Below are 22,326 nucleotides of genomic sequence, written 5' to 3' on the forward strand. Positions count from 1 at the left end.
GTGGAGTTAATGAATATCTTAGAGTTGATGTGTGTCCTTGTATGTATTTTGATTTCTCATCTTTATAAACATAATCTACAAAAAGTTAACTTGCTTAGAATAAGAGTTAAACACAGGGACATGACACACTCTGTTGGGGGTTGAAGGTGATATCTTTGGCAAATTATATAGCCTCTCTTTGCCTTTGTTGCATCTTCTGTGAATGCCCCCGTGCCCCTCATCACAGCTGATTTCCTAGACTAGAAGTTGGGAGGGAGACTGCTGAAGAGAGTAAGAGGTCGCAACTGCTAGGAACAAAGAAGACAAAGACAAAAACAGATTAAAGCCGAGAAACTGAGTCCTAATACCCTCAAAGGAAAAATAATCCCACAGTTTTTTGAGCCACTTATCGTAAGGGAAACAAAATCACGTGGATCCAAATCTCTTGAGCATATGTGTATTGTGGGTGGGAGGGTATCATCAGAAAAGGGTTGAGAAGAGGCTTTTTGGTTTCCCTTAACGTTTTCAGTAAGAATGGGGTGCAGAAGCAAAAACCACCCGCTACACAGTAGAAGGTGTTGTTTTGTGCGAAACTGACCAAAGTTTGGAAACCAGTCATCAGTGGTGCTGGGAAATGAAGAGGCTTCTGGATTGGGTGGGGCACTTGCTGTGACTTCCAGGTGACCTGCTGGCTGGGGTCTGTGAGGCGGGCAGTAGGTTTGCAGTGTGACCTGGGCATAATCACTGGCTCTGAGGCTGCTGGTCTGACTAGCAGACCTGGGCAGATGCAGTCCTATTGGGGCATCTCGCGATGTGGCCTGGGACACCTGCCATGCTGAGGGCGAGAGGAGGCATCCCCTAAGGGGGTGTCCCTGTGAAGAGTAGAAACGTCCTCCTGCAGGGGAGGAAGAGCCTCTGAGCAGCGGGCCGGATGCACAGGCATATGTGTATTGCAGCCTGAGCACGGAGATTTCGGGGACCTGGAAGTCATAAAGTGGCCCGAACAGCCTTGTTCCTGAGAAACTGGAGGGAAAAGATGCTGCAAATGCAGGCTAATTTCAGACCCTGTGGTGGGTCATGAGTGATAGGAAAGAACTGGTCAGGCAGGCACGAAAGAACCCTGTGGTTGTCCCAGTTGGGGCGTCACACCAGAGGAAGGAGCAGAGTTATAGACTTTGTCACTTTTTATCTGTGTGACTTTGAACAATAACACCCCACCTCTCTCTATATATATCTTCATCTGTAAAGTGACAGTGTGAAGGAAAAGCCCAGCTGGGCTAACAAGCTAAGTCACAAATCTAAGTGCAACAAGTGTCGGATTACTGATCTGAGTTCTGCTGGGCTAACTCATAAATCTGAAGTTTAGTGTCAGTCTATTGGGCTAACGAGCTCAGTCACAAATCTAAGTGTGATAAGTGTCGGTTTACTGATATAAGTTCTGCCGGGCTAACTTGTAAATCTAAAGTTTAGTGTCAGTTTACTGGGCTAACAAGCTAACTCGTAAATCCAAGCTCAACAAGTGTCAGTAACGTGATCTGTTCCAAATTGATAAGCTCCAGTGTACTGATTCCTTGCTTTTTGTTGTTTGAACCTTATTGGCTAATAGCCCCATACTTGTAATTAACCCTATAAAACCTCATGTACACGTCTTGGAGGTGCTCAGAGCTTCAGAGCAGAAGCCCCTCTGAGCCCGCCGGCGTAATAAATCTGAGTACTCCAACCCTCCGAGTGGTGCTTGTTTCTTGGCTGGCCTGTCATTTCCGTAACATTTCTGGAGGCCCCAGCGAGATACAACCACGCCGGCCCCTTGAGCCGCTGGACTGGTGGCTCCGGCCGACCGGGGGACGGGACTCCGGCAGCGAACGAGGAGGCGCCACCCGACGGTATTCCGGGTTCTCTTTCGTGACGGCAACTCGGCCCCCCGGGTGGCTGGGCTACAACCAGAGCCAGACTCCGTGGAGGGACGGACAGACTCACCAGGTGGCCGTCCGGACAAGGTAGGATCCCCCGGGAGGAATCAGGTCCTGTCCCATTGGACAGAAGAGGAGGCTGATCCCCTCCTACAGGCTCTCCGTCTGATGGTAACTCAGACGGGGAAATCAGGAATCAGGTCAGGAATCAGGTCCTGTCCCAGTGGACAGAAGAGGAGGCTGATCCCCTCCTACAGGAAATAGGATATTGGTATTGGTGGGAGGAATGTTGTTAACCTCTGTGTATGTGTGTATGTGTGAGTGAATGAGCGGCCTGTGAAGCATGCGATCAGGCTCGAGTTTGTAGCTCCACGGCATTCTGCTACGGAGTTCGAGTGAGTCCCAACCTGCGGTTCCGTGGTGACCTCATACGGCTCAGGGCGGTATCGGTCCCTCAGGGTCCCGATCGGAGTCAGCGGCTTATACTGACCCGCCAAAGCTAAGAGGCACCTTCGTCCCCGCGAGGGGAGCGGCCAGGCGGACGCAACGAAAACCCTCCCTTGTCTTGTCTGCGACACCGGCACAGGGTGGCTACACTGGGAGGGAAAAGGACATAGCCAATGAGTCAACGCCCCTGTGCCCTTGGAGGCTAGGATGCTATTTCTTTGAGAAAGTCTCCTACCTGACTCTGTCACAAAACACCCGAGACTTATTGTTCCCCTACTGAACTGACCCAAGTAGTGCCCCTTTTGCCTAGCCCCAGACACCCAGGACGTAAGTTTAGAAGACAAATTCCTTCAGGACCAGGCTTGCCCAGCCCTGGAGGTCCCTTTTCTAGTCCATTTGTTTTGCCATCTGCCGTCAGTCCCACGCCCCTGATACGTTAGTTCAGAATATAGAGAGGATTTAATGAAGAAAGTCCCTGAAACTGCTTGAGGCCTTGAGATCCAGAGACATCAGCTGAGACTGGAACCCAGAGTCCCTGACCAAGTTAGCCTTAAAACAACTCATAGACCCAGCAAGAGAGCAGTCTCTCTGGGAACTCCGGTGTTTTGAAGAGTGAAGAAGAAAAAGATATAAAGGCTACCTTCCCAAACATCTAAAGCAACAGAACTATTATCCTTAAATATCTAAAAGAATGGGAGGCTCTAAGTCAAAACCCACCACTCTAGACTGCATGATTAAGAATTTCAAAAAGGGGTTCTCAGGAGACTATGGAATTCGAATGACCCCTGGCAGGCTGCGCACTTTGTGTGAGCTTGAATGGACTGCCTTTGGAGTCGGGTGGCCCTCAGGAGGAACTCTGGACCTAGCAACAGTGCGAGCAGTCTATCAAATAATCACTGGAACCCCAGGCCACCCAGATCAATTCCCTTACATTGACTCCTGGCTGAATATCGCCCAGACTCTACCCCCATGGATTCGGTTTTGCTCGAATGGACCTGGGCAATGCAAGATATTAGCAGCTCAGCCAGTCCAAGCCAAAAAGACAGAAAAAAAAACCGATTTTCCAGGGAGACGCAGAAGACGAGATATGCCTGCCCCCTCCATATGCCCCCAAGGCACAAACACCTCCAGTCCCATTGGAGACACCACCACCCTCTGTGTCATCACCTCCCCAACCTGAGGACCCAGAGGCAGAACTCAGCCCCCAGCCTGAGCCGGTAGGAAGGAGACTCCGCTCAGCACAAGCCGTGAAGCCAGCACCACCGGCCCTCCAAATGCCGCTGCGGGAGACACAAGGGCCACAGCAAGTTGGGGAAGACGGGACTGTTCAGCCTGGGCACCCTGTACTCTACTACCAACCCTTTAGCACCACAGACCTTCTCAATTGGCGCCATCACACTCCTTCCTACTCTGAAAAGCCGCAGGCTATGATTGACCTCATAGAGTCTATCTTCCATTCTCACCGGCCCACCTGGGAAGATGTCCGCCAGCTGCTTCTGACTCTTTTCAATACAGAGGAGAGGAGACGCATTCTCACTGAAACACGAAAATGGCTGCAGGGCCGAGCCCCTGGGGACACAATGGATGTTGAGGCGTGGGCCATGACACGTGCCCCTGACACCAGACCAGATTGGGACTTTAACACTCAAGAAGGAAGAGAAGCACTACGTGAGTACCGGGAGGCCATCCTACAAGGGCTAAAAGCAGGAGCCAAGAAGCCAACTAACATGTCTAAAACGACCACAGTGACCCAGAGGCCAGACGAAACCCCCACTGACTTCTATGAGAGACTGTGTGAAGCATTCCGAGTCTACACTCCTTTTGATCCTGAGGCCCAAGAAAACCAACGGATGGTCAACGCTGCCTTCGTAGCCCAATCATACCCAGATATACGCCGGAAACTCCAAAAACTGGATGGATTCGCAGGGATGAACGCTACACAGCTGCTGGAAGTAGCAAACAAAGTTTTTGTAAACCGAGAACGGGAAGCCCAACGAGAAGCAGACCAACGAATGAAGCAGAAAGCCGCGCTCCTTGCAGCAGCCCTGGGGAAAACAGGCTTCAGCCAGAACCCTGCACCACCCCGGAAGAGGGGACCCCAACCATGGATGCCCCTGGGCCGAGACCAATGTGCATACTGCCGGGAGACTGGGCACTGGAAGAACGAGTGCCCAAACAGAAAGGATGGAAAGAGAACACTCCCTAAAAGGCCTACTTATCAGCTGGAGCCACCAGCCAGTAATCACATCGGACTGGCTGGGGTTAACTCAGAATAGGAGAGACCGGGCTCCCTGCCCCTGGGCCCCCGGGAGCCCAAGGTCAAGATGTTTATAGGGGGCCAACCAATGACTTTTATGGTAGACACAGGAACAGAGTATTCTGTGGTGACCCAACCTGTAGCCCCCCTGACCAAAAAAAAAGGCGACTATTATTGGGGCTACTGGGGACTCAACTGCCCGCCATTTCTGCCAACCACGATCCTGTCAAGTAGGGGGCCATCTAGTGACACATGAATTTTTATATTTGCCTGAATGCCCAATACCATTGCTTGGAAGAGACCTTCTGTCTAAATTGGGGGCACAAATTACCTTTGTCCCCGGGAAACAGGCACATCTGACCCTACAGGGAGAGTCTATGATTCTAGCCATCTCAGTTCCCCGAGAAGAAGAGTGGCGTCTGTATGAGAGCAGAGAACTCCAGGAAAATCCTTGCAAACTCCTGGAAGAGTTTCCATTAGTCTGGGCTGAAAATGGACCACCAGGCTTGGCACATAATCAGGCACCACTGGTGATTGACCTCAAACCTGGAGCCAGCCCAGTCAGACAGAAGCAATATCCCATGCCTCGAGAGGCCCACCTAGGAATCCAGAAGCATATACAGCGCCTCAGACAAGAGGGAATCCTAACTGAGTGCAGATCTCCCTGGAACACACCGTTGCTCCCAGTGAAGAAAGCAGAAGGAACAGATTATAGGCCAGTGCAGGACTTACGAAAAGTAAATAAAGTAGTCACTACAATACATTCAGCAGTGCCAAATCCATACACTCTTCTGGGCCTCATTCCGGCAGATGCCAAATGGTTTACATGCCTAGACCTTAAAGATGCTTTCTTCTGTCTTCGACTCTCACCTGTGAGCCAGCCCATATTCGCATTTGAATGGGAGGATCCCCATACAGGAGGAAAAACTCAACTGACATGGACACGTCTTCCCCAAGGCTTTAAAAACTCGCCCACCTTGTTCGGAGAGGCACTAGCCGCAGACCTTGTAAAATTCCCTGGGGAAACATTGAACTGTACTCTGCTCCAGTATGTGGATGACTTGCTGTTAGCCAGCCCCAGTGAAGAGGACTGTTAGAAAGGAACTCGAGCCCTCCTAGGGTTACTCCAAACAACTGGGTACAAGGTCTCATGGAAAAAGGCCCAGATCTGCAAAAAGACAGTCAAATACTTGGGATTTATTATCTCAGAGGGACACCGAGCCCTAGGACCAGAACGAAAACAAGTTATTTGTGCCATACCCAGACCGGAAACAAAAAGGAAACTGAGAGAGTTCCTGGGCGCAGCTGGGTTTTGCCGGATCTGGATCCCCGGATTTTCAAGAATAGCCAAGCCCCTCTACGAAGCAACTGCTGGATCAGGAAAAGAAACCCTCAAATGGGAAACTAAACAAGAAAATGCCTTTAGGCAATTAAAGGAACTACTAACCCAAGCCCCAGCACTAGGCTTACCAGATGTAACACGAGAGTTTAATCTGTTTGTACATGAAAGAGACCAAACTGCTCTTGGAGTCCTAACTCAGAATGTGGGGCCATGGCAGCGCCCTGTGGCTTATTTATCTAAAAGACTGGACCCTGTAGCATCAGGATGGCCACCCTGTTTACGGGCCCTCGCTGCCACAGCCCTCCTGGTCAATGAGGCAGACAAACTCACACTGGGACAGACTTTAAATGTAAAAGTGCCCCATTCTGTGGTGGCCCTGATGAATGGCCCAGGTTACAAATGGATAACTAACACAAGGATGACCCACTACCAGGGGCTTCTATGTGAAAATCCAAGAGTCCGTCTAGAGACTGGGCAAGCCTTAAACCCAGCCACATATTTGCCTGAAGGGGAAGGGCAGCCTGACCACAACTGCGAAGAAATCATTGAAGAGGTGTATGCAAACAGGCCTGATCTAACCGACAAGCCCCTGCAAAACCCAGACCTGGAACTTTTCACAGACGGCAGCAGTTACATGCAAGATGGACAACGGCGAGCAGGTTACGCTGTAACAACAACCCGAGAGGTAATAAAGGCAGAGTCCCTTCCCCCAGGATGGTCTGCTCAGCGAGCAGAGATCTGGGCACTGGTCCAGGCACTAAGGGAAGGGAAAGGAAAACGAGTCAATATATACACTGATTCCAAATATGCATTTACAACCTTACATGTACATGGAGCCATCTATAAGGAGAGAGGACTTTTGACTGCTGGGGGAAAAGAAATCAAAAACAAAGAAGAAATTTTACAGTTACTGGAGGCAGTATGGGATCCAAAGGAAGTGGCCGTTATTCACTGTAAGGGACATCAAAGAGGAAATGACCCTGTGAGCCAGGGGAACAGGCTAGCTGATCAAAAGGCAAGAGAAGCAGCCGCCTGGGAACACTCAGTAATTAAAGTTATGGCAGCGCCAGAGCTACCCACTGCCCCAGAATATAGTCATGATGAAAACAAGTGGGCACAGGCTGAACGAGGAGAGAAAAGAAAGGACGGATGGTGGATCATGACGGATGGAAGGGTTTTCATCCCAGAACGACTAGCTTATCGTTTAGTCCAACAACAGCACGAAGCCACACATATGGGAAAAACAGCTTTAGAGGCCCTCTTAAAGCGATATTTCCTAATTTCTCGTCTCCCTACTCTATGTGCATCAGTTTCCCAACGCTGCTTGCTCTGTGCACAAAACAATCCAAAACAAGGGCTCACTGGGCCAATGGGAATACAACGATGTGGATTGGCTCCCTTTGAAGATTTAGAAGTGGACTTTACTGAACTTGGGCCCAGTAAGGGATATAAGTACCTGCTGGTTTTCGTCTGCACCTTCACAGGGTGGGTAGAGGCCTACCCCACCAGGACAGAGAAAGCAAGGGAAATGACAAAGGCTCTTCTCAGGGATGTTATCCCTCGATTTGGAATGCCTACCTCCATCGGGTCTGACAATGGACCCGCCTTTGTGTCAGAAATTGTACAGCAAGTGGCAAAGGCACTGAGCATCCGCTGGAACCTACACACAGCATACCGGCCTCAAAGCTCAGAGAAAGTAGAACGAATGAACAAAACTCTAAAACAAATTATAGCTAAAATCAGCCAAGAAACCCAGCTTCCCTGGGTGGACATTCTACCCCTGGCTCTGTTGCGAATTAGATGCACCCCAAGATTTAATATTGGGTACTCTCCCTTTGAAATCCTCTATGGGCGACCGCCACCTTTAGTCAGGATGAGAAACCCCACCCCAGAAATAGGAAATCTAGGGCTCCACCAACAACTGTTGGGACTAGGAAAAGTACTACGAGAAGTTTGGGGTTGGGTGATAGAGAAAAACCCCATTTCATTAGGGGTTCAAGTGCATCCCCATAAACCAGGTGACCAGGTATGGGTGAAGGATTGGAAAAAAGAACCTCTCAAACCAACATGGAAGGGACCATATTTAGTGGTATTAACTACTCCTACAGCTGTTAAAGTTGCAGGAATCGTCCCTTGGATCCACCACTCCAGAGTCAAGAGAGCAACTGCACCTCAGACAGAGGGTCCCTGGAAAATTGAGAGTGTCCCGGGAGACCCGCTCAAGATCAAGATCAAGAGGGACCAGAAAAGGATCGACGAGCCCTGCTCTAGCCACACCCGGAAGCTGGCTAGTCAACGCACGGCCGAAGCTTGAGGAAAGCCCAACGCAGCTGTTAAATATATTTCTTTTGTGCTCCCTTGCCTCTTTCCTTGTTTTCTATACCAGTCTGCGTACTAGCAGTGGGGCTAGCTAGCGCCACCCCACCTGACTGGAACATAGGCCATAAAATCCTGATAGCTATTTTATATCTTCTTATAATTAGTGCCATCACCGCAGCATCATGTCTAAGATAATCATAAGGCTGATGTTACTAATGCTAATGTCCTCACTCTCCTTGGCTGTACAGTGCACCTGCATGGAACCGGGTGACAGGTGGTCCATATACCGGCCTGTATTTTCAGCTTATACTTATCAGCCGAGTCAATGCTATGACTCCGCTTCAGAGTGCACATATCAGGGAAAATCCTACTGGATTGGCACAATTAAGGCTTATTATGTATCTAGCATCAAATGCTATGGCACACCCGGCAAGCTGGTGTGCTGGACCAAGCAAACACATTATGGGATGAGTGATGGAGGGGGCGTACAGGACCAGGCACGCTGGCAAGCAGTCCAACAAGCAGTCCAGAGGCAACACCGGAAGTCATTACCTACCCGGAAGCCAATAAAACTTCCATCTTTAGCCGAGCCTTGGGATCTGGATCCACAAATAAATGGGCTGTTAGCCGCAGTCCATGGGATTCTCAATCATTCCAATCCAGACCTGGCTAAAGATTGCTGGCTATGCTTGCGTCCTGGCCCCATCCAGCACCTGGCTTTACCTCTGACAAACCTCACTAAGACTTTCACCACAACTCATAGCGATGCCGTTTCTACCACTAGGAGTTCCAGGCTGAACTGGGTACAGCTCGCCTACAAGGCACCAGAATGTTATTTCAACAATGGAACTAATCCTTTAGAGGGCAATCTAACTATAAATCAATGTATTAAAACCTCTCACTGTATGGGTCTAGGGTGCCAACCCACACAAAGATGGTGTTCTAATAACGGGACTTATTTTGTATGTGGTGAATTTGCCTACCGGTGCCTCCCTGCCAGATGGGCAGGGTTATGTGCTTTGGCTTATCTCACTCCCCGAATGGACATTATGCCTAATAATCAAAGTCTGCCCATCCCTGTCATAACTCACCAGCATCCACGGAGAATAAAACGAGCTATACAATTGATCCCCTTGCTAGTGGGGCTCGGAGTGGCAGCAGGGGTAGGCACAGGAATCGGGGGCATCGCCTCTTCCTCTTATTACTATTATCAGCTTACAGGTGAATTCAGCCACGATCTCCAACAAATAGCAGAAACCCTGGGAACTCTGCAGAATCAGATTGACTCTCTCGCCGAGGTGGTCTTACAAAACAGGAGGGGTCTGGACTTACTCACGGCCAAAGAGGGGGGACTATGCCTCTTTCTAAATGAAGAGTGTTGTTTTTATGCCAATCAATCAGGAATTGTCAGAGGGATGGTTCAAGAGTTACAAGACCGAGTGGAAAAAAGAAAACATATTTTAGATAAGAGCCCATGGACAGGCCCCTGGGGCTGGACCTCCTGGCTGGCACCGTTCATAGGTCCCTTACTCCTGATTTTTGCAGTTCTGCTGTTTGGGCCCTGTGTCCTAAACTTCCTGACCCGCTTTGTCAGTGAGCGGATAGAGGCTATAAAACTTCAGATGTTAGCCTCCAATTATGAGCCCCTGCAACAGGTAAATGATGATGCTTACTCCAACAAGGGTTGTGAAAGCATCAAGAGGGGGGAATGTGAAGGAAAAGCCCAGCTGGGCTAACAAGCTAAGTCACAAATCTAAGTGCAACAAGTGTCGGATTACTGATCTGAGTTCTGCTGGGCTAACTCATAAATCTGAAGTTTAGTGTCAGTCTATTGGGCTAACGAGCTCAGTCACAAATCTAAGTGTGATAAGTGTCGGTTTACTGATATAAGTTCTGCCGGGCTAACTTGTAAATCTAAAGTTTAGTGTCAGTTTACTGGGCTAACAAGCTAACTCGTAAATCCAAGCTCAACAAGTGTCAGTAACGTGATCTGTTCCAAATTGATAAGCTCCAGTGTACTGATTCCTTGCTTTTTGTTGTTTGAACCTTATTGGCTAATAGCCCCATACTTGTAATTAACCCTATAAAACCTCATGTACACGTCTTGGAGGTGCTCAGAGCTTCAGAGCAGAAGCCCCTCTGAGCCCGCCGGCGTAATAAATCTGAGTACTCCAACCCTCCGAGTGGTGCTTGTTTCTTGGCTGGCCTGTCATTTCCGTAACAACAGAGTGACAACTCGTGTCATCAGAAGGCTTAGTTTAGCTCTGATCCTCATTGTCCAGTCCTGTCAGTGCTGCCCTGCAAGGTTCTGCAGTGGGTGCTCTTACCCTGAGATGGGAGGGCGTAGAAGGGCATTGTAGCACCCGAGGGCAGGAAGGGGTTGCTTTAAAAGCAGACATGTAGCCTCCTGCAGCTGCAGACCTACAGGCAGTTTGGTTTATGGTCGTCGAGAGGACTTTGGAGGTCTTAGCATCGTCTTAAGACTTGTTTTCCCTTGGGGACCTGATTTGCCTTTGCAGATTAATGTTGAAGATTTGGGCTTCTGGCAAAGCTGTTTTCAGAGATGGGTATATATGTAACATATAGTATAAAATGAAAGGTTTTATTTAATATTTGGGACTTTGTAGCTGTAGGGAACAGCTCTGTTGGCCTGGTTTCCACGGAGGACACTAGCAGTCGTCAGAGCGTGCGGGAGGGCAGGCAGCCTGCAGTGCTGCTGCGGGGGTTCTCCCCAGCAGGACGCTCTGCTGAGTTGACTCTTCTCTGAGTTTGGTTGCCAGAGGAGCAGACAGCAAAGTAATGAGTTCTGGTGGGATTGTATAATGACAGGAAGAAAGAGGGAGCCGTAGTTCTTAGGGACTAATACACTCTTTTGGTTCCTGATCCAGTGTGTCCCATTACACAATTGATGAGTTGTGTCTATTCTGGGACTTGATTGAAATAAACGTGCAGCCTGAATATTAAGAGTTATGTTTTATTTGTCAGAAGGACTCAAGCCAGGATGACCGCCTCTCAGAACACTCTGAGGGACTGCTCGCAAGAGTAGGGGAGAAGCTAGGATTATATAGGAGCTTTACAACAAAGACCAGGTAGTCAGAACAATAAAACATTGCTTGTTATCTAAAGAAAGCCAGGTATCTCAAGTTCATGAATTTAATGCTTTTCAATATATGGGAGGAAGCCAACATTTGGGCTGACTGAATATATACTTTAGACAAGCACCTAGCTATCTAGGGCCAGTAATCTTCCTTTCTTATTCTGAGTCTGCTCAGAGGGCACCATTGTGAATGGCTGCAGGCCTGTCTTCACTGGGGGGTGGCGGCAGCCGCTGATGACTTGTTTTCAGCATTCTTTGTTTAGTGACATGGTTGCAATATTTTCATTCAATTTGTAGTGTTTTCATTCACAGAAAATTATGGTATTACCCTGATTATGGATAATCTGGAAGCTTGGAATGGAACCGAGATGGAATTACTGCAGGTAACTTCTACTTTAATAAGCCATGTGTAAACATGAACACGGAGGAAGCATACAAAAGGATTCGGTGGTGAATGGGAAGGGTTTCTGCACGTTACAGGAGAAGGCAAGGCAGAATTCTTCTTCTTTGTGGGAAGGTATGTGAGTCCAACTTTCCTTTCTGAAGTGCTTTCTGAGAACTGTTTATGGTAATGAACCAACATTGACAAACGGTGACACACATTGCATTTAAGAGCTGGCTGGCTTCAACTTGGGTATTGGACAGGTGGAATTCATAGGCAGTGGTCAGGTGGGTGGGACAGAGATGGAGCCCAGGCCTGGGCCCATATTCAGGTTGAAATCGCCATTTACTCACCATAGCGCCTTGGACTTGAATGTAACCTCTCTTAAACTGATGGTGAGTCTGTGAAATGGGCATGATAATATTCGTTACTTTCTGGGCTTGTTGTAAGTTCTGAAGATTATTATAGCACACATGAAGCACTTAACACACTGACACTTAGCAGTGTACACTTTGTTCGACCACCATGCTTGGTGTGTGTCAGAGTCTTAAAGGCAGCATGTGTCTGTTTAGGATGCACTGGTAGCCCCTTGGCTACTTTGTGAATTTGGTGATTTCCTTTAATACTTGTAACTCTGTGTGCCATGGGCAGTTATTTTTATGGACAGATGAGGAATCTCAGGGTAAAAAAGACTGTGTAATTTGCCCAAAGTCAGACCATAATTTTGGGTGCAGGGGCCTCGGTTCAGCATGGGCTCCTGGGCCTTCTGCTCTCTCTGTTCAGCACCAGAGCCAGATGTGGGCTCGGCTGTTTCCCAGCCCAGAATATCCGGCAGGCCACAAGACACACCTGGTCCTGTGCTGCTTGAGCAAAATCTCCGGAGGAGAGGCAGTTACAAAAGGGATAAACATAAAAACAGACGACAGCAAATTGTGATCAGCTCTGAGAAGGAAAGGAACACGTCTGGCCGTGCAGAGCTGGGAGCTTTCCCGTCGGGGCTGCTCTGGGGGCGCTCATCTCAGCTAAACAAGCTGTGCTGCTGCACCAAGGCAGGAAGGCAGGGCGCGTGTGGCCAGGTAGACAGGGCCTCGTTGATCGTACTCATTCCCTATTAAGTGGCAGGTGTCACAGGCACTTAACTAATAAACAGACAGATGTTGGCCAGAATCATCACGCATTTTGCTTGGTAGTTTTATTGGCGCCAACTTTGAGAGGAGGTCATTGAAGCTGGGGAGTTTGCTGCATGCCCGTGATTACCATGGAAATACCCCCACTGGTCTTTCAACCTAGACTGGTGTGGCTGTCATGTCCCAGCCCTGTGAATGGCATCGTGCAGCTTCTCCCAAGTGGCCCAAATGACTGACATTGATATGCTTAATTCGTAGGAAATGGTATGTGGCAATAAGAGAAAAAGGTAGTAAGAAATTGGAAAACTAGAAAATAACCAATTCTTCCCCTGCTGGGGGACCGTACCCTGTGTCTCTCACCCCACTCACTGCCTGTCACCTCCTCCCTGCCGACTCCGTGTTCAGAAGCCACTCTGAGCCTTTGAAGAACATTTTGCCTCATGACACTGTTGACTAGGACCTGCGACCTCTCTGTCCCTGGTTAACTCTCTCTTCAAAGCCATTTAAATTTCTTGCAGGCTCCTCCACTCAAATGTAAGAATAGCCCCTTTAAACTTCTTGATGCAGCTCCTTAATGAAGATCTTGGGAAGGAAACCTAGCCAAAACCTGGGAGGTATTCACAGAGTGAATGTAACCTGAGCATTTTTTGACGTTCAGAATCAGAGCGGTGGGAGACACAGGAAGGCCTTTTTAAGTTAGAAAGTGGAAAGAGAAAGGACTCAGGATGTTTGAGACTGAAACATCTCGGTCCCAGCCAGCAAGGCACCTGCGTTCAGGATGGTGTGTGGGGAGTGCAGAGTTCTCAAAAAGAAAGAAGTGGTGGGATGGCAGGGAGGACATTTAGGTACTTAACTGGGGAAGGAAAAAGTTGGCTGAACAATTCATGGTTGAACAAGAGGATTGTGACATGATGTGCTTGTATTTTGGAGAGAAGGGTTTTGTGGAGCCAGGCCTAAGGAGAAATCTCTCTGACTGGGGAGTCAGCACAACAAAAAAACACAGAGAACCAGGCAGACCCCATGGCCCCTGATGGGGGAGAGGCTGCCCACCAACTGGAGACCTGGAGGCAGCTTCTGTCCCTTAGCTGGGGTCTCAGACCTCACTTCACATCCCAGTCCTGTTGATACAAGAAAAAATATGTGGGGCATGAGAAGGGCTGTGTCCCAGGCTTCCGTTGAGCCCCTGGGATGTGCCCCACCAGATTTTGTTCCTTGGCTTCATGCAGTAAAGAATTCAAGAACAAGCCAGTGTTGAGTAAAGGTAGATTTATTCAGAGAGATACATTGACAGGCATGAGAAACGTCACGAAGTATGGGGGTTTGATGCTCAGATTAAAAGTAGGCACACACTCCACAGAAATAGTGTGGGCCTTCTCCGAAGAGGTAGAGAGAGGGGTTCCTGGGATGTGGCTCTGTGTTGCTCCTTTTCTTGGGCTTCGTGGTTTCATATGCTAATAAGTAGAAGGACCAGCCTTAGGGCAAGGGGCTGGGATTCCAGGGAGTTGGCCATTTTCCACCCTTTGACCTTTTGTGGCTAGCCTTGTGACTGCCATGGTGCCTGGGGCCGTGTTATTCACCATGTTACTATTACAATGGGTGTATAATGAAGCTCAGGATCTACTAGAAGTTAAATCTCTTCATCCTGAGCCTCAAGACCTATTGGGGGTTGAATTCTTCACCATTTTGATGTTAATTGCTGTGGTCTTTCTTGAATGGCTTGCTCTGCCCCCTTCCATCCTGTCTCACTGTGATGACACAGAGAGAGCAAAGGCCGGGCCCTGCGTGTGTTCCTGCATTTAACAGCGGGAGATGTGGGGTGGGCTGAGGATGACTCTGAGTGGTGAGAAATATGTTTCAGATTTTCCCACATGAGACATGGGGACCTGCCAGCAGCCATCGCAGATTTATCTCACGGGCATTATCGCTTGTGTTGTTACGGAAACAACAGGCCAGCCAAGAAATAAGCAGCACTCAGAGGGTGGGAGTACTGAGATTTATTATGCCAGCGGGCTCAGAGGGGCTTCTGTTCCCAAGCCCTGAGCACATCCAAGACGTGCACATGAGGTTTTATAGGGTTAATTACAAGTATGGGGCTTTTAGCCAATAAGGCTCAAACAACAAAAAGCAAGGAATCAGTACACTGAAGCTTATCAATTTGGAACAGATCACGTTACTGACAATTGTTGACCTTGGATTTACGAGTTAGCTTGTTAGCCCAGTAAACTGACACTGAACTTCAGATTTACGAGTTAGCCCAGCAAAACTTAGATCAGTAAACCGACACTTATCACACTTAGATTTGTGACTTAGCTTGTTAGCCCAGCTGGGGTTTTTGTTCACAGTGTCACTCATCTTTTTTATTTTCCTTTTATTTTTAAAGTATTTAATCCAAATTTAATATCAGGATTTTTTTGGAAAGAAATTTCTCTTTTTCTTTTCTTTGGGGCTCTTTTGGGGGGTAGGAAATTAGGTATATTTATCTGTTAGTGGAGGCCCTGGGGCTTGAACCCAGGACCCTGTGCACACTAAGCACACGCTCTACCACCTGCCCCATCATCTTTTTCTTTTTGCTTTAGCTGCCAAGAATCTTACAGCTGAATTTCTAGTCGGCCTTTAACACTTGCCCTGACTTCATGGAATCCATTTTTATGAGTTTACCTCCCCCTGGTTTCATTTAAGTATTGAATCTCCATTTTCTCTTCACTCTCAGTTTTGCCTTTTTGTTGTTATGGTTGTTAAGCTGTGTTTAAAAAATTGTTTAATTTCTCTTTTAGCAGGAGGCTGAAGTAAATAAATATGTAAACAAACATCACACTTAAATGCTTTTATATATTCTAAGCTGTTTAGTAGTTAATTAAAAACCAAATTGAATATTAAAGGGATAACATTTTTAAATTATTTTTTTAATTTTTTATAAAGACATAGCTGATTTAAAATATATGTTTCAGGTGTACAATAGATGCTCCATTTATAGTTACTGTAAAACATTGTCTGTATTCCCTGTGTTGTAAGATACATCCCTCTAGAGTGTTTACATTACATGTTGCAGTTTGTATAAGAAAGTTGGGTAACGCAGAGTCTGGGACGTGGCTGTGGCTGACCCAGGTTCACGCAAACCCTGCCTGTCAAAGCTCAGGCCTTCACTCCTGTCTGCAGGGGAGCGAGTGGAGGCAGCTCTCATCAGCGCTGGCACCACACTCTGAGTGGCAGTGACAGCAGTGACTGTGTGTGGACGTGAAAATTGTTGTTCCAAGAGTTTTACATGCTTTTCTGCATTTAATAATTAAAGCCCTCCTGTGAGGAAGGGTTTTAAGTTTTTAATGAATAATACATTTTATTTTGATATTGATAGACTTCAAAACTCCGGAAAATTTACAGGAGTAGTACAATAAATGCTTAGATACAGTTCACCTTAAAGGGCACTATTTGCCCTTTTGTGACGGGCTTATTTTAGCATAAATTTTCAAAGTTCATTCATATTGTAGCCTGAATCAGTACATTATTCTTTTTGTTTGATAATATCCTTTTCCTTTTTTTTCGTTTTTGGTCTATTTAAAAATATTTTCATTGAAGTCTAGTCAGTTTATACTGTTGCATCAGTTTCTTGTGTACAGCACAAAACTTCAGTTAAATAGGAACATACCTGCATTCATTTTCATATTCTTTTTAAACATAAGTTACTATAAGTTATTAAATATATTCTCCTGTGCTATACAGTATATACTTGCTGTTTATTGTATACATACTCAGCATCTGCAAATCTTGAACTCCCAATTTATTCATTCCACACCCTCTCCCCTCTGGTAACCATAGTTTGGTTTCTATGTCTCTGTGTCTGTTTCTGTTCTGTAGATAAGTTTATCTTTTTGTTCCTTTGTTTTTGGTTTTTTTTTTTGTTTGTTTTAGATTCCACATGTGAGCGATCTCATATGGTATTTTTCTTTCTCTTTCTGGCTTATTTCACTTAGAATGTCATTCTCCTGGTCCATTCATATTGCTGCAAATGGCATTATTTTATTATTATTTTATTGCTGAATAGTAGTCTATTGGACATATATACTACAACCTCTTTATCCAGTCGTCTGTCAGTGGACATTTAGGTTGTTTCCATGTCTTGATATTGTAAATATTGCTGCTGTGAACATTGGGGTGAAAGTGTCTTTTTGAATTACATTTCCTTTCGGATATATGCCCTGGAGTGGGATTGCTGTGTCATCTGGGCCCCCAACGTTTTGTCTTTTGAGGAACCTCTATACAGTTTTCCACAATGGCTCCACCAAACTGCATTCCCACCACAGTGTAGGAGTGTTCCCAATTCTCCACAGCCTCTCCAGCATTTAGTGTCTATGAACTTCTGAATGATGGCTATTCTGACTGGTGAAAGGTGATACTTGTTTGCAGTTTTGATTTGCATTTCTCTGATAATGATATTGAGCATTTTTTCATGTGCCTATTGGCCATTTGTATGTCTTCATTGGAGAAATGTTTCTTTAGGTCTTCTGCCCATTTTTGGATTGAATTGTTTGTTTTTCTTTTTTATCAAGTGTAAAAGCTGTTTACATATTCTGGGAATTAAGCCCTTGTCACTTTCATTTAATGCAACTATTTTCTCCCACTCCATAGGTTGTCTTTTTGCTTTAATTTTTGTTTTCTTTTCTGTGCAAAAGCTTGTAAGTTTAATTAGAACCCACTTGTATATTTTTGCTTGTATTTCTATTGCTTGAGTAGACTGCTCTTGGAAAATATTGTTGAGATATATGTCAGATGTTTTGCCTATGTCTTCTTCTAAGAGGTTTATAGTGTCTTGTCTACAATTTTAAGTCTTTAAGCCATTTTGAATTCATTTTTTTGTATGTTGTGAGGGGGTAGTCTAACTTCATTGATTTACATGCAGCTGTGCAGTTTTCCCTGCACCATTTGCTGAAGAGGCTGTCTTTGCTCAATTGTATGTTCTCACCTCCTTTGTCAAAGATTCAATTACCAAAAGTTTGTGGGACTATTCTTGGTAATTTTGTTTATCCATTCATTGATGGATGGATATTTTTAGTGACTTTTAGCTACTCTGAATGATACTGCTATGAATATTAATGTGCAAGTTTTTGTGAGAATACATTTCCATTCTGTTGGCTGTACAGTTGGCCCACCATATCTGTAGTTTCCACTTCATGGATCCAGATGGCTGATTGCAAAGGGACTTGATCATCCTTGGATTATGGTATCCAGGGTGGGGGTTCCTGAAACCAACCCCCCGAGGACACTGAAGGATGACTCTACATGTAGGAGTGGAATTGCTCAGCCACATAACTCTAACCTTTTGAGGAAACATCGGGCTCTTCCAAAGAAGCTGCACCATTGCCCCTTTCCAACGGCTGCATATTGAGGGTATCCATTTCTCTGCCTCCTGACTGACACTTGTTATTGTCCATGTTTTGATTATAACCATCCTAGTGAGTTTAAAATGAGATCTCATTTTGATTTTGATTTCGCTAGTGATGCTGACCATCTATTCAGATGCTTATTGGCCAATTGTGTATCTATTTAAATCCTTGGCAAATTAAAAAATTGGGTCGATTTTCTTTGTATTGTTCAGTTGTAAGCATTTGTTTTATATCCTGGATACTAGTGTCTTATTAGATATATGCTTTGCAAGATTTTTCTCCTATTCTGCAGATTGTCATTTCACTTTAATTTTTTTAAACATTAAAACAATTTCTTTATAGGGGAGGTAATTAGATTTATTCATTTTGTTTTTCTTCCTTAGCACGCACTCTATCATTTGAGCTACCCCTTTCCCCTTTCATTTCACACTCTTGATGTTGTCCTTTGTAACAAATGATTTTAATTTGATGAAGTCCATTTTATCTATTTTGTTTTATCACTTGTGCTCTTGGTATTGTATCTAGGAAGCCATAGCCTATCCTATGACCACAAAGATTCATACTATGTCTTCTTTTAGAAAGTTCATATATTTAGTTTTTACGTTTCTGTCTGTGATCCATTTTGAATTAATATTTGTTATATAAAATACGGGGTCCAGATTCCAGATTCATTCTTTTGCCTTCAGATACCCAGGTGTCTCTGCTCCATTTGTTGGATAGACTATACTTTCAATGGAGTGTTGTTGGCACATTTCTGGAAAACTGACTGTAAATGTAAGTTTCCCCCCAGGATTTTTTATTGTGTCTCATAGATTTCTGCATCCAAACTTATGACAGAAGCATAATGACTTGAGTGCTATAGATTTGCTGTAACCTTTGAGTGAGTCCTCCAAATTTGCTCTTCTTTTTCAAGATTGTTTTGGCTGACCTGGGTCCCTTGCTTTCAATATGAATTTTGGGATCAGTTTTTCAATTTTTGCAAAGAAGTCAGCTGGAATTTTGATAGGGATTCCATTAAATATGTAGATTACTTTGGGAAGTCTTAACATTTTTAACAATATTTTCTACCATTGCATGATCATGGGATGCCTTCCATATATGAAGATATTTTAAATTTTTTTTGGTGATACTTCAAAATATTCAATGTACAAATCTTGTAAACTTTTGTTAAATGTATCTCTCATTTTATTTTTTATGCAGTTGTAAATGGAACGGCTTAGCTTCATAAGGGTGGGACTATATATATCAATTTATTTATTTCTAGGATTCCTACATAGCAAATACACTAGGTTTATATTTGCTACATTGATCTATCCACAATTCTTCCCACCCCCGTGTCATAAGAAACCAAGACCCAGCTTAAGCCATCTGAACACCTATGTGGAAGTGAGAAATGAGACCTTTGGGTGGGGTTTGTGTAGATGATACTGAGATCTTATTCAGGATGGCTTCATCTTAATTTCTTTTAAACAATCCTTTCAGAGTACATAGTCAGATACATTAGGAAAATGCTGTTTTGATGTGCGGAGGAGCTAAGACTATAATTTTCAAGTAATTTCTAGTGAGAGTGTTGTACTTGAAACATAATTTGCATCAATCTTTGAAGATTTATGTTTCAGGAGCTTTGAGTAAATAATACCTGTCTTTATTCAATAACTACAACTAAATGCTCAAGCAACATGTAAGAGTTTGAGCAAACTGCTCCCGCCCCGTAGTGCTGGTTGGTTGCAGCTGTAACTGGAGTCAGCGCTTACCTCGCCCAGTACACTTGTGCTGATCTGCTCAAAACAGTTCGTCCAACAGTTTGTCGGTAGTCTTTTAGACAAAGCCATAAAGCATTGATTTAAGGTTGCTGGAATGTAATCTATTCTTATTAATATTAAGTAAGCACATATTGAGTACTTACTGTATGTTGGGAATTGTCCCTCAGCCTCACATGAATATTACTTCTAATAAAACCTCTCATATTTCCCTGTTATTTGCACTTTACAGATAAGGAGACTGAGGATTAGGTCTTCTCTCTTTTGGGGGGAGCTCATTATCAATGATGGGAAGTTGTAAGGAAAAAGATATTGATTCATCCAGAGAAAATATTTTTCTGAGATTCAGTATTGAAGAAGGTAACCACTGAAGAGGGTGATCATTGTTTGAGTGAGACGAGCCCCGGGTTGTACGGAGTCAGCATCCCTGTCCTGGACGCTGCACGTGTAGAGCTGCGTGGTGGGTGAGGCGGCGCGGCCGCGCAGGGAAAGCGGATGCCGGGCCGTTGGGCTGTGCTCAGGCCCAGTGGGGCTTTCTCCTAAGAGCAGTGGACCGTCATTGACAGATTTTAAGTAGGCTAGTGCGATGCTCTCGTAGATCACTTTTGTCTTGTAGAATGCTTAGAAACATTTAGAAGGCTCGGCAGGAGGTGATGTGATGAGTCAGAGTAGGGTGGCTGCAAGGTGTAGCAGTGTTCAATTTTCAAGTGATTTTCAGTCCCAGGTTTGTGGCTCAGTAGACGTGTCACTTTGGATGACACACCCAAGGAAGTGAAACAATTTATCTAATCAATAGAAGCAGTGATGTACAGAACTCCCAGGACTGCTGTGTAGATCCAGTGAGATAACGTGTGCACAGTGTGCAGCATGGTCCCCAGCACAGAGTCAGTGCTGAGGGAGTGCCAGTGAGTACCTGGTAGGACAGGTGTGGGTGGTGGATCTCGTTGACTGAGGAAATTTGCCCCTGAAGGAGGGGTCTTGTCACATCTGTGAGTGATTGGCCTGAGCTGGGAGAGGCAGGGAGACCTTGCCCCCGACCAAGGGCCCTGGGCAGGATGGCTATGGGAGGAACACCGTGAAGTTAGCTCTTTGCAGGTGGAGTTGGAGGTGCCCTTGAGACATCTAAGTGCAGTGTCACAATCACAGAAGTGGTCTGGTCCCGGGCTGTGCATTTTCCTGCTGAGATATTGATCTCTGAACGCGAAGACATACTTTACAGGACAAGTGAATAGTAGTATCATCTCTCATCAAAGCTCACATCTCTTTATTCATCACTCACTTTGCTAATTGGGTACTTACAGAACACACTTCACTGTCCTCCCCTGGGCTCAGGCTCCACAGAAAAGAGCTGGTGAGTCTCCCTCTTTTCCAGAAGAAGACACACTTAGCTGGTAGACATCTATACCTCGCCAGACTTAGAATTTTAGGTTGTTGATTTAATTCTATTTTCTGTTGGTCATCTCCTGACAGGAGAGACGTTTTACCTCATGGTCAGGTTTCAATTAGCTGTTACTGAGAATTGCTGGTCTGATCCATAGTGTATTTATTCTATTAACTTTGTAGAGTACTTATCATTTTTCTGTCTTTGCTCTTTAATTTTGTTTGCCCCTTCAATTTTCTATCTTATTTGGGACCTTATTTTATTTTTTAATTAAAAAATGTCTATTAGCAGTTAACAAAACAAAAGCAAAGAAAAAATGCACATGATAGCTAAATTTAGAAAATATCTTGTGTGTTTTCTGTCTCAGCCATGGAGGGTTCTAGAAACTCGTGAAAAGCTTCATTACATAAGTTCCTTTAAATTCTGATTAAGAAATAAAACCTTCCTTCCTCATCTTTCAAGCTGCACAGCTAATTGTCAAGAAAGTGAGGGGAAATTCTCAGAAGCCAAGACAAACCAGAAAGCAGGGATTCTGGGAGATACGTGAGCCTTAGAAGCCCTGGGGTGCCGGTTGGCTCCTGAACTGAGTTTCAGTTGCCCTGGCAGGAGGGCAGGAGGTGAGCCTGTGGCCTCTCACACTGGGAGTTGGATGGCTGTTCTTATATAAGGCCAAGCACATCCTGAGAATCCTGCTTTATAAAAGGTTGAATTAGAAAGAAAAGAATAAAAGCATTCCTCAAGGCAAGGAAGTAAGGAAAGTAAAATTTTTTGGAAGTGGGAAAAAATAACATATCCAAAGTAAGGATTTAGTTTAAAGCTGTTCTGGCATGAGAGTGACCACAAACCCATGGCAGAAAATCACAGCTCCTCCCGGAAAGAGAAGGTGTGTTTTGAATGAATCAGTGGACAGCCATTCTGAAAAAGGCCTCCAGAGTCTTCTGGATCAA

At 45.4% G+C, this 22,326-nt stretch overlaps 1 protein-coding gene and 1 long non-coding RNA gene across 2 annotated transcripts in view; both read left to right on the forward strand.

The window, feature by feature from the left end:
• Positions 1-22,326, forward strand: part of LOC140686250 (trafficking protein particle complex subunit 9-like) — a 178,686-nt gene that overhangs the window by 153,246 nt on the left and 3,114 nt on the right. The gene's annotated exons all lie outside the window — the stretch shown is intronic.
• LOC140686261 (uncharacterized) lies at positions 1,851-8,291 on the forward strand. The gene is made up of 2 exons (XR_012059966.1): positions 1,851-1,976; positions 8,044-8,291. It is a non-coding gene; the product is annotated as an uncharacterized lncRNA (long non-coding RNA).

The sequence above is a fragment of the Vicugna pacos genome, chromosome 16, assembly GCF_048564905.1.
Source record: "Vicugna pacos chromosome 16, VicPac4, whole genome shotgun sequence".
NCBI classification, from domain to species: domain Eukaryota; kingdom Metazoa; phylum Chordata; class Mammalia; order Artiodactyla; family Camelidae; genus Vicugna; species Vicugna pacos.